Source organism: Canis lupus, chromosome 7, assembly GCF_048164855.1.
Source record: "Canis lupus baileyi chromosome 7, mCanLup2.hap1, whole genome shotgun sequence".
Lineage (NCBI taxonomy): Eukaryota > Metazoa > Chordata > Mammalia > Carnivora > Canidae > Canis > Canis lupus.
The window spans coordinates 72,008,400-72,017,636 of NC_132844.1; positions in this window are offsets into that span (position 1 = coordinate 72,008,400).

The window sequence follows — 9,237 nt, forward strand, 5'->3', positions numbered from 1 at the left end:
AAAAAAAGGTAAAAACCTGCCCCTAGGGCCTGAATATTCTTAAGTCAGAAACCTGGGAATTAGCCATTATTCCCATCTATTTCTACATCTACTCACTGCTCTTAGCTCTTCAACCATAGATCTGAGATATGATTATTTCATGATAGAGAAGAATTTAAGATAAAAGAACCCAAGGAAGGGCAAGAAATGAACAAGTCAGGAAGTGTTGCCAGCACATGAAGCCAAGGGAGCTGAAGCTGCTAGGCAGAAAACAATATTATTATTATTATTTTAAAGATTTTATTTATTTATTCATGAGAGACACAAAGAGAGTGAGAGAGGCAGAGACACAGGCAGAGGGAGAAGCAGGCTCCATGCAGGGAGCCTGACATGGGACTCGATCCCGGATCAGGCCCTGGGCTGAAGGTGGCACTAAACCGCTGAGCCACCCAGGCTGCCCAGAAAACAATATTAATAATAATTTCACATTTATTGAGCTCCTATTACCTGCCAGGTAATGGGCTAGGTCCTTTTCATGCATCATCCCATTTGATACTCTCAGCAACCTATTAAGTAATGCCCTCAATCTTTTCTCAAAGGCAACTTCTCTCCCTCTTCTCAAGAATGCATCTCTTACCTATTTCCTATTTTAAATACCTAGCAGTTATACATAATATCTGAAGTTTTCATATTATTTATAGCAGATATGCCTAGACCTGTGGGAGGTCTATAGTCATTGGAGGGCCAAAGACCTCCATAACACAGTCAACAAAACATCTTCCACCTAACGTTTGAGCAGAGACCCATCTAAAGAAACCTGTCATCTTTACAAAAGATGCCTAGAAGATGCCATGCTTCTCTACTCAGGGCTATGTGTGTGATATGACCCATGACCGGCCATTATTCCTTCACAGTGTCTCATCTGGCCATTATGATTTTGGATCCTTGTCCAGGAAGTAGAGCAAGCAAAGCATGACCACATCTCTAAACAAAGGCATGTTGGACCTCTTACAATTTTATAATGAATGAGTAATGGTGAAAGTTGAGTGCATTTACTTGTAAGAAGTCACAATGTAATTGGTGATTATAGAGCAACTGTATTTTTTCCATCATTTCCTAACAAGAGTCATGCCTCGGAAATTCAATAATGGCCTAATGATAATGACAGAAAAGGAGGAGGAATTGACACATGAGGCAAAGAAGCAAACTATGTCATGTGAGATCTGTCTGACCCCAGGAAAAGAACAACATTTGAACTATATGTCCATTACTTTAGCCCCCCCAAAACACAAAAATAATCAACCATGGGGCTTAACTCTGTAGCTACAACTAATCATATCAAGAATTACTGCAGTGGAACAATGAACCGGTGATGGGGTACACGGCTTCATTACTGTTTGTGTCTTCTTGATATGGATACTCAGTACAGATGACATCTATAAATTTTACATTTGGGTTGCTTCAATTGTCTGTGAAGACCCTACTGAGGCATAGCAAGAATGGTGCTGCCCAGTTGGGTCTGGTTGGGTGAGGAGAGCTGACCACTCAGCTTCAGGAAGCAGTTTTGTGTTTCTCAGCAGATAGTCCAGTAGCCAGAGATCTATGGAAGGGAAAAAATGTTTTTAACTTTATTTCTTTGTAAAAATTGCCCAGAAAGAAAGCCAGTCATTGACACTGGTAATTGAAGTATAAAAATGTGAAGAGTTCCAAGAAAATAATGGTTTTTAGGAATTGTATATTGAAGTAAAGACAGGCATTTTGATCTTGGTGGCAGTTCAGCTTTATTAGTCCTCAATAAATCCAGATATTTGAAAAGAGACTTGAGAAATTTCAGGAAATATTTTCAGGCAGCTCAAAAGTTTCTTACAGAGCAAGATACAAAACTTAAGTGAAAGTAGGAACAGCAGTTAATTCCTAGTAAGAGAGTATAAACAGGAAACAGCAACCTCTCAACAGAAATGTAATTAAGAAAGGTCTGGAAAAATCTGGATAAGTATTTATGTATCATATAATTTAGAGATATGCAAAGATTCTGGTGCCTCTTGTAAAGGTCAAAAGGATCTGCTGTCCTTTCTGCAAACATGGCACTGGGTGATGGCACATCAATCCCCCTTTAATTTTAGTAGCCCTCATCCAGAACTTGCTACAAACCACTTTTGAAGGTTAAAAATTTCTGACCTCCCTAGAATAAGATTGTCTAGAGGGAAAGAAGGTTGGTAAAAAGCTGCCAGCACGCCAAGTATATAGGCCCCTCCCCAAAAGGAAAGGCTTCTGATTCACCTTCCAAAGGCTCATCCTCTCTCTACATAGATATTATCACTGTGTACACACCCTCTCCTCCCTTTCTACTTCATTTATTAGTCTACTCTCATCTATCAAATCCAGATTTATGGTGTTTATGTCTTTTCTTTTAACTACCGAAGTCCTTTTGGATATAAGCTTGATGTACATGAATAATAAGAGTAACTACCAAGTATTATAGCTATTAATTATATTAATAGTTATAATATAAGCTATAGTTACACTATATATAATACTATACTATTTAAGATAGATATAGTTTTATTGCAGTAATAGTTATAGTATGAATGTTACAATACACTATCACATTCCAGTTTATATACATTGTCTTTTATCCTTACAATGCTGGGAGATAGAATCTACAGAAACATGGCACAGGAAATGTAATTTGCTCAGATTCTCATAGTATGGGGGCAGCCCGGGGGGTTCAGCGGTTTAGCGCCGCCTTCCGCCCAGGGCCTGATCCTGGAGACCCGGGAGGGAGTCCCGCGTCAGGCTCTCTGCATGGAGCCTGCTTCTCCCTCTGCCTGTGTCTCTGCTTCTCTCTCTCCTCTCTGTGTATTCTCAGAAATAAATAAATAAAATCTTAAAAAAAAAAAGATTCTCATAGTATGTGGTAGATTCAGGGTTCAAACGCAAGTGGGAAGGAATCTGTTTCAGGGCTTGTTCTATAGTAAGCTGCCTCTAATGGGGCACATCTCGTTACTACCACTCTCTTACCCATCACAAATTAGACAGCATCAACAGTTTTATAAAAACTGCTTACTAGGGATCCCTGAGTGGCTCAGCGATCCACTAGTGCCTGCCTTCAGCTCAGTGCGTGATCCTGGAGACCCGGGATTGAGTCCCACGTCGGGCTTCCTGCATGGAGCCTACTTCTCTCTCTGCCTGTGTCTCTGCCTCTCTCTCTCTCTCTCTCTCTCTCTCATTCTGTGTCTCTCATGAATAAATAAATAAAATCTTTAAAAAAAAAAAAAAAAGAACTCATCACCCTTTAATTATTTGTTCAGTGTCTTTCATCCCATTGTCCTGTGACCTCCATGGGGGCAAGATGGCTATCCTGTTCACTGCTATATCCAGTATCTTGTGTAACACCTGGCACCTAAGAGAAATTTTATATTTGTTGAATGAATGGATGTGAATAAGCAGTGGGAGCAGGCTCTCTCAAAGGTTAGAGAAGGTGTTGTACCAGCCAGTAGTTAGCTGATGATGCCACAGGATGTTAATCTCTGCCTAACAGAAACCAATAGCCTCTGAGTTCAAGCCTCCCTCCTGTTGCAAACACATTCTGTTGTCTGCTTAGCCTGGGAGCTATACCAGTGGGTGGAAACCTGCCCTGCCAAAAAGGCTAATTAATCCTAAAAGCCACATCAGTGTCATAGCTCTGACCTGTCCAATCTGGTGTCTCTTTGGTCGCAATCTCTAGCCTTAGGTTGAACCTCAAGAGAGTCACAACACCTGGAAAAAGGACAATACCTCCATTCTACCCCTCACTGTAGGGGGATTACCTGGAGACTGGCTTTCCTGCTGTGCCCTGTAGGCTAAGGTCACTTGCCTGTCAGTGGATCTCTTAGAGGTCCACATTCTGGCATCAGGTAGGCATAGGTCAGGTGGGTCCTCAGGCAGGGACCTGGAACTCAGAATGGGAGCTTTGAACAGACATAAGTGGGAATGTGCAGGGGTCTATCTTTCTCCCCTTAGACTCGGGGAGCTTCTTTGAGTTGGAGGCAGCAGGCTAGGAGTGAAGGAGGAGCAATCGTGCAATTCCCTGTGGGCTGAAGATAAATCAGCTCTGTCCTGTGAATCAGATTAACTGGTTGCCTGCTACTCAATTCTTTGATTTCCTTTTCTTTTTTTTTTTTTTTTAAGATTTTATTTATGTATTCATGAGAGAAACAGAGAGAGAGGCAGAGACATAGGCAGAGGGAGAAGCAGGCTCCACACAGGGAGCCCGGTGTGGGACTCGATCCCAGGACTCCAGGATCATGCCCTGGGCCGAAGGTGGTGCTAAACCGCTGAGCCACCCAGGGTGCCCTGATTTCCTTTTCTTAACTCTAGATCTTTAGGGAATTATTATTTGATTATTGAGATTCTGCATTGCTGATGGCTTCAACTGTGGTTGCCCGCAACCATAAAGGGACAGGGAAACTTCTGGGGCATGGCAGAGCTGGGAAGTCCCCTTCTCCCCATAGGGATGCTCCCTCCAACTGCATCCCCTAGGATGTTCCTCTTACTTTATTATGGGACATGGCTGTTTCTTTGCAGCATCTAGACCAGCTGAGGAAGGCCCCTGACTCCAGTCCTCAAATGGAGATGACCCCAAAGCACCCCAAGTTGGCTCTGGAGATTTGTTCTCCTGATGCTTAGAGTTGCTTTGGGTAATCTGGAGGCCTTGATGGAAGAAAGTCACCACCTAGAAGGTAAAAGGATCCCATCTGTGTTCTCAGAGTCAGGAATGTGGTCTACCCACCGCTTCTCACCTCAAGACCTCAAGGCTCAAAGCTACCTTTCATTTCACAAATAAGATCTCCCCTCTTCTGTGTTGTGCACAGCCCTCCCCCCCCCCCGCCCCGTTCCAGGGCACTTATCTAGTTCCCACAAGATTGGATCTCTCTCTCTCTCCCATTGCTCTGAAAGAAAAAAACTCTGAATGATGAGTCACAACCCTTCCCTCCCAAATCCCCATTATTAAAAATGTTGATATTTTGTTTACATGTGAATTACCGATAGCCTTCTTTTCTCTCTCCCACATGTACATACTTTCTCATTTTTCCAACTAATATGTATGTCTATCTTTCCTCAGCCTGCAATTGAAGGTTTGTGACAGGGCAGGTCCCATCATCCTCAGCTCTTACTCAAGGCTCATTAATTAACTCAAAAGTTAATACTCTTTTAGGGCATTTGTGACCTCAGAGGAGAGTTCACTTACAATGCTGTGCTGATAAACCAGCATGAGTGGTTTCACTACCAGGAGGTAAAATCCCTGATTTGCAAAGGTTACCAATTTCCATGATGTAAATACCCCCACCCACCATGACCACTTTCCAACTAACAATGGTTTAACGACCAGCTTGTAACAATTTAATAATTTCTCTCACCAGTTGGTCTGAGGTGGCTGAAGCACATCACTTGTTCTAGGGGAGCTCCAGAACATTCTTGGGTCCCTAAAATGTCTCAACAAAATGAGCAATAGATTCAGTGGAAGTGAAGGAAGGAATGACCCCTCATGTGCCATTTTCACCTGCTGGCTTTCTTGGCTCAGAGTACTGGAAAGAGTATGGACTTTAGGGAGCCAAAGCTCTGGGTTCAAATCCTTGTGTAACTTGGGCAAGCTTTAGCTTCCAACTCTGCAAAAGAGGATTGATAAAACCTACCTGTGGGATTACTTTAAGAATAAAATGAGGGGATCCCTGGGTGGCGCAGCGGTTTAGCGCCTGCCTTTGGCCCAGGGCACGATCCTGAAGACCCGGGATCGAATCCCACGTCGGGCTCCCGGTGCATGGAGCCTGCTTCTCCCTCTGCCTGTGTCTCTGCCTCTCTCTCTCTCTGTGTCACTATCATAAATAAATAAAAATTAAAAAAAAAAAAGAATAAAATGAGGGCAGCCCCAATGGCCCAGCGGTTTAGCACTGCCTTCAGCCCAGGGCCTGATCCTGGAGACCTGGGATCGAGTCCCATGTTGGGCTCCCTGCATGGAGCCTGCTTCTCCCTCTGCCTGTGTCTCTGCCTCTCTCTCTGTATCCATCATGAATAAATAAATAAAATCTTTTAAAAAAAGAATGAGGGATCCCTGGGTGGCCCAGCGGTTTGGCGCCTGCCTTTGGCCCTGGGGCGTGATCCTGGAGACCAGGGATCGAGTCCCAAGTCGGGCTCCCGGTGCATGGAGCCTGCTTCTCCCTCTGCCTCTCTCTCTCTCTCTGTGACTATCATAAATAAATAAAAATTTAAAAAAAAAGAATGAAATGAGATGCCTAAATAAAATGCCTAATATATAGCAAGCTCTCCATAATGTTCTTTGTTTTGCACCCACCCTGGTCTTAATTTTTCCTGTAGTTCACATGATTATTTTCCAAAGGGTCCAACAGGGGGAGCCCAAACTCAACACTGTCAGGGTGGAGGGCTGGTAATTCAGCCCAACTCTCTCACCAGTCTTGGTTTTAACTGGGGAAGCTTTGAGGAGCAAAGCTTTTACTCTTTCAGGCTCTCCCTTGTCCTCATCCTAAAAGAAATGAGTCCATCAAAATATTTTAGAATGGGATTTATGCCACTCGCCTTCATTCTCCTCCGAGATGGCAGGCTATACTCCTAATGAGAAACCATGGTCCATGAAGGGAGCACCACGTCAGGACCAGAGCAAGGGCGGCAAGCTTCACCAAAACTGTACTTTACACAGTGCAGAGCACATAAAGCTTTCTGCACAGCCAAAATGCTTCCCACACCAAACCAAGTCCCATAATAAGTGGTTACACCTAACTCTCATAGTAAAAAATGTGCATCAGGAGGCTGTGGTCAGACATCTAGAAGAGCTTTCTAACTATAAAACCACTATAGAAGGATTGGAGTCTTTGTGGCTGGGAAGGGTGGAGAGAGGAAGGGAGGTGGAAGGAACATGAGGCTCACTATTTTTGAGAAGTGTGGCTGTTCACAAACATTGGAATTATCGGAATGACACAGAGAGGGGCATCAAACAAAATTTTGAGGAAATCTGATTTCTTGTGATAAAGAGCTTTTGATAACCTGAGACAGTTTTGGAAACTTGGAAGCACAAAAACTCTTAATGAATGGGAAACCTTGGATTTGAACCATGTATGGTCACTTTCTAGCTGACTAACCCATGCAAGTTATTCAACCCCTCTAAGTCTCAGTCACTCATCTATTCATTCACTCCACCTATATTTATTAAGCATCTTGTATGAGTCAGGGGCTAAATGAATCCTGAGGAGACAAAGGTGAGTAAAACTAAGTACTGTCCTTTTTTTTCGTGGCATTTACAATGTATTCATCTGTAAAAAGCATACTAATGCTGGGACAACTAGATACCCACGTGCAAAAGAATGAAGTTGGGTTCCCACCTCACACCATATATGAAAATTAATTCAGGGCAGCCCCAGTGGCGCAGCGGTTTATCGCCGCCTGCAGCCCAGGGTGTGATCCTGGAGACTCGGGGATCGAGTCCCCACATCGGGCTTCCTGCATGGAGCCTGCTTCTCCCTCTGCCTGTGTCTCTGCACCCCTCCCCCCGTGTGTCTTTATGAATAAATATATTTTAAAAAAATCTTTAAAAAAAAGAAGAAAGTTTAAGAAAAAAAAGAAAAGAAAAAAAGAAAATTAATTCAAAATATATCTAAAGGGCAGCCCGGGTGGCTCAGCCGTTTAGCGCGGCCTTCAGCCCAGGGCCTAGTCCTGGAGACCCGGGATCGAGTCCCACGTCGGGCTCCCTGAATGGAGCCTGCTTCTCCTTCTGCCCTTGTCTCTGCCCTTCTCTCTCTGTGTCTTAAATAAATAAATAAATAAATAAATAAATAAATAAATGTGTCTAAATATAAATATCTAAATATAAAACTATTAAACTCTTAAAAGAAAACACAGACATAAAACATAAGTATAAATCTTTGTGACCATGAATTAGGTAATGGCTTCGTAGATATGACACCGGTTGTACAAGTAACAAAAGAAAAGAACACATAAATTAGAATTTATCAAAATTTAAAACTTCTGTGCCTCAAAGGACACTATCAAGAAAATGAAAAGATGGGGCACCTCACTGTTTGAGTGTCTGCCTTGGGCTCAGAGTGTGATCCTGGGATCCAGGATCCAGTCCCACATCAGGCTCCCTGCATGGAGTCTGCTTCTCCCTCTGCCTGTGTCTCTGCCTTTCTCTCTCTCTGTCTCTCATAAATAAATAAATAAATAAATAAATAAATAAATAAATAAATAAACAAATAAATAAATAAATAAATCCCTTTAAAAAATAAATAAAAATGGGCAGAGGATCTAAATAGACATTTTTCCAAAGAAGACATATAGATGACAGACACATGAAAAGATGCTCAACATCACTCATCATTAGGGAAATGAAACTCAAAACCACAGTGACAAATCACCTCACACCTATCAGAATGGCTAGAATCAAAAAGACAAGAAATAACAAGTGTTAGGGAGGATGTTGGGAGAAAGGAATCTTCATGCACAATTGGGAGGAGGGTAAATTAGTGCAGCTACTGTGGAAAACAGTATGGAGTTTCCTCAAAAAATTAAAAATAAAAATACTACATCATTCAGTCATTCCACTACTGAGTATTTACCCAAAGAAAATGAAAACACTAATTCAAAAAGATATATGCACTCCTGTATCTATTGTAGCATTATTTACAACAGCCAATAGATGGATGCAAGTGTCCATTGATTGGTGAATGGGTAAAGAAGATATACAAAGGAATATTACTCAGCCATAAAAGGGATGAGATCTTGTCATTTGCAACATCATAAATAGACATAAAAGGTATTATGCTAAGTTAAGTAAGTCTGAGAAAGACAAATACCATTTAATTTCACTTATATATGGAATCTAAAAAAGGAAATGAATAAATAAACAAACAAACCAAAAATAGAAACAGACCCATAAATACAAAGAACAGAGGGGAGGAAGCTTAAGGGGATGGGTAATATGGGTAAAGAAGAGTGAGAGATATAGGTTTCCAGTTACAGAATAAATAAGTCACAGGGATAAAAGGTACAGAATAGGGAATATAGCCAATGATACTATAATAGCATCTTATGGTGACAAATGGCAGCTACACCTGTAGTGAGCATGGCATAACCTACAGACTTGTTGAATCAGTATATTGTACACTTGAAAGTAAGGTAATATTCTGTGTCAACTAGACTTCAATAATCAACCAATCAATCTCTGAGGAGAACAAACTCTGAGGAAAACAAACTCTGAGAAGAACAAAA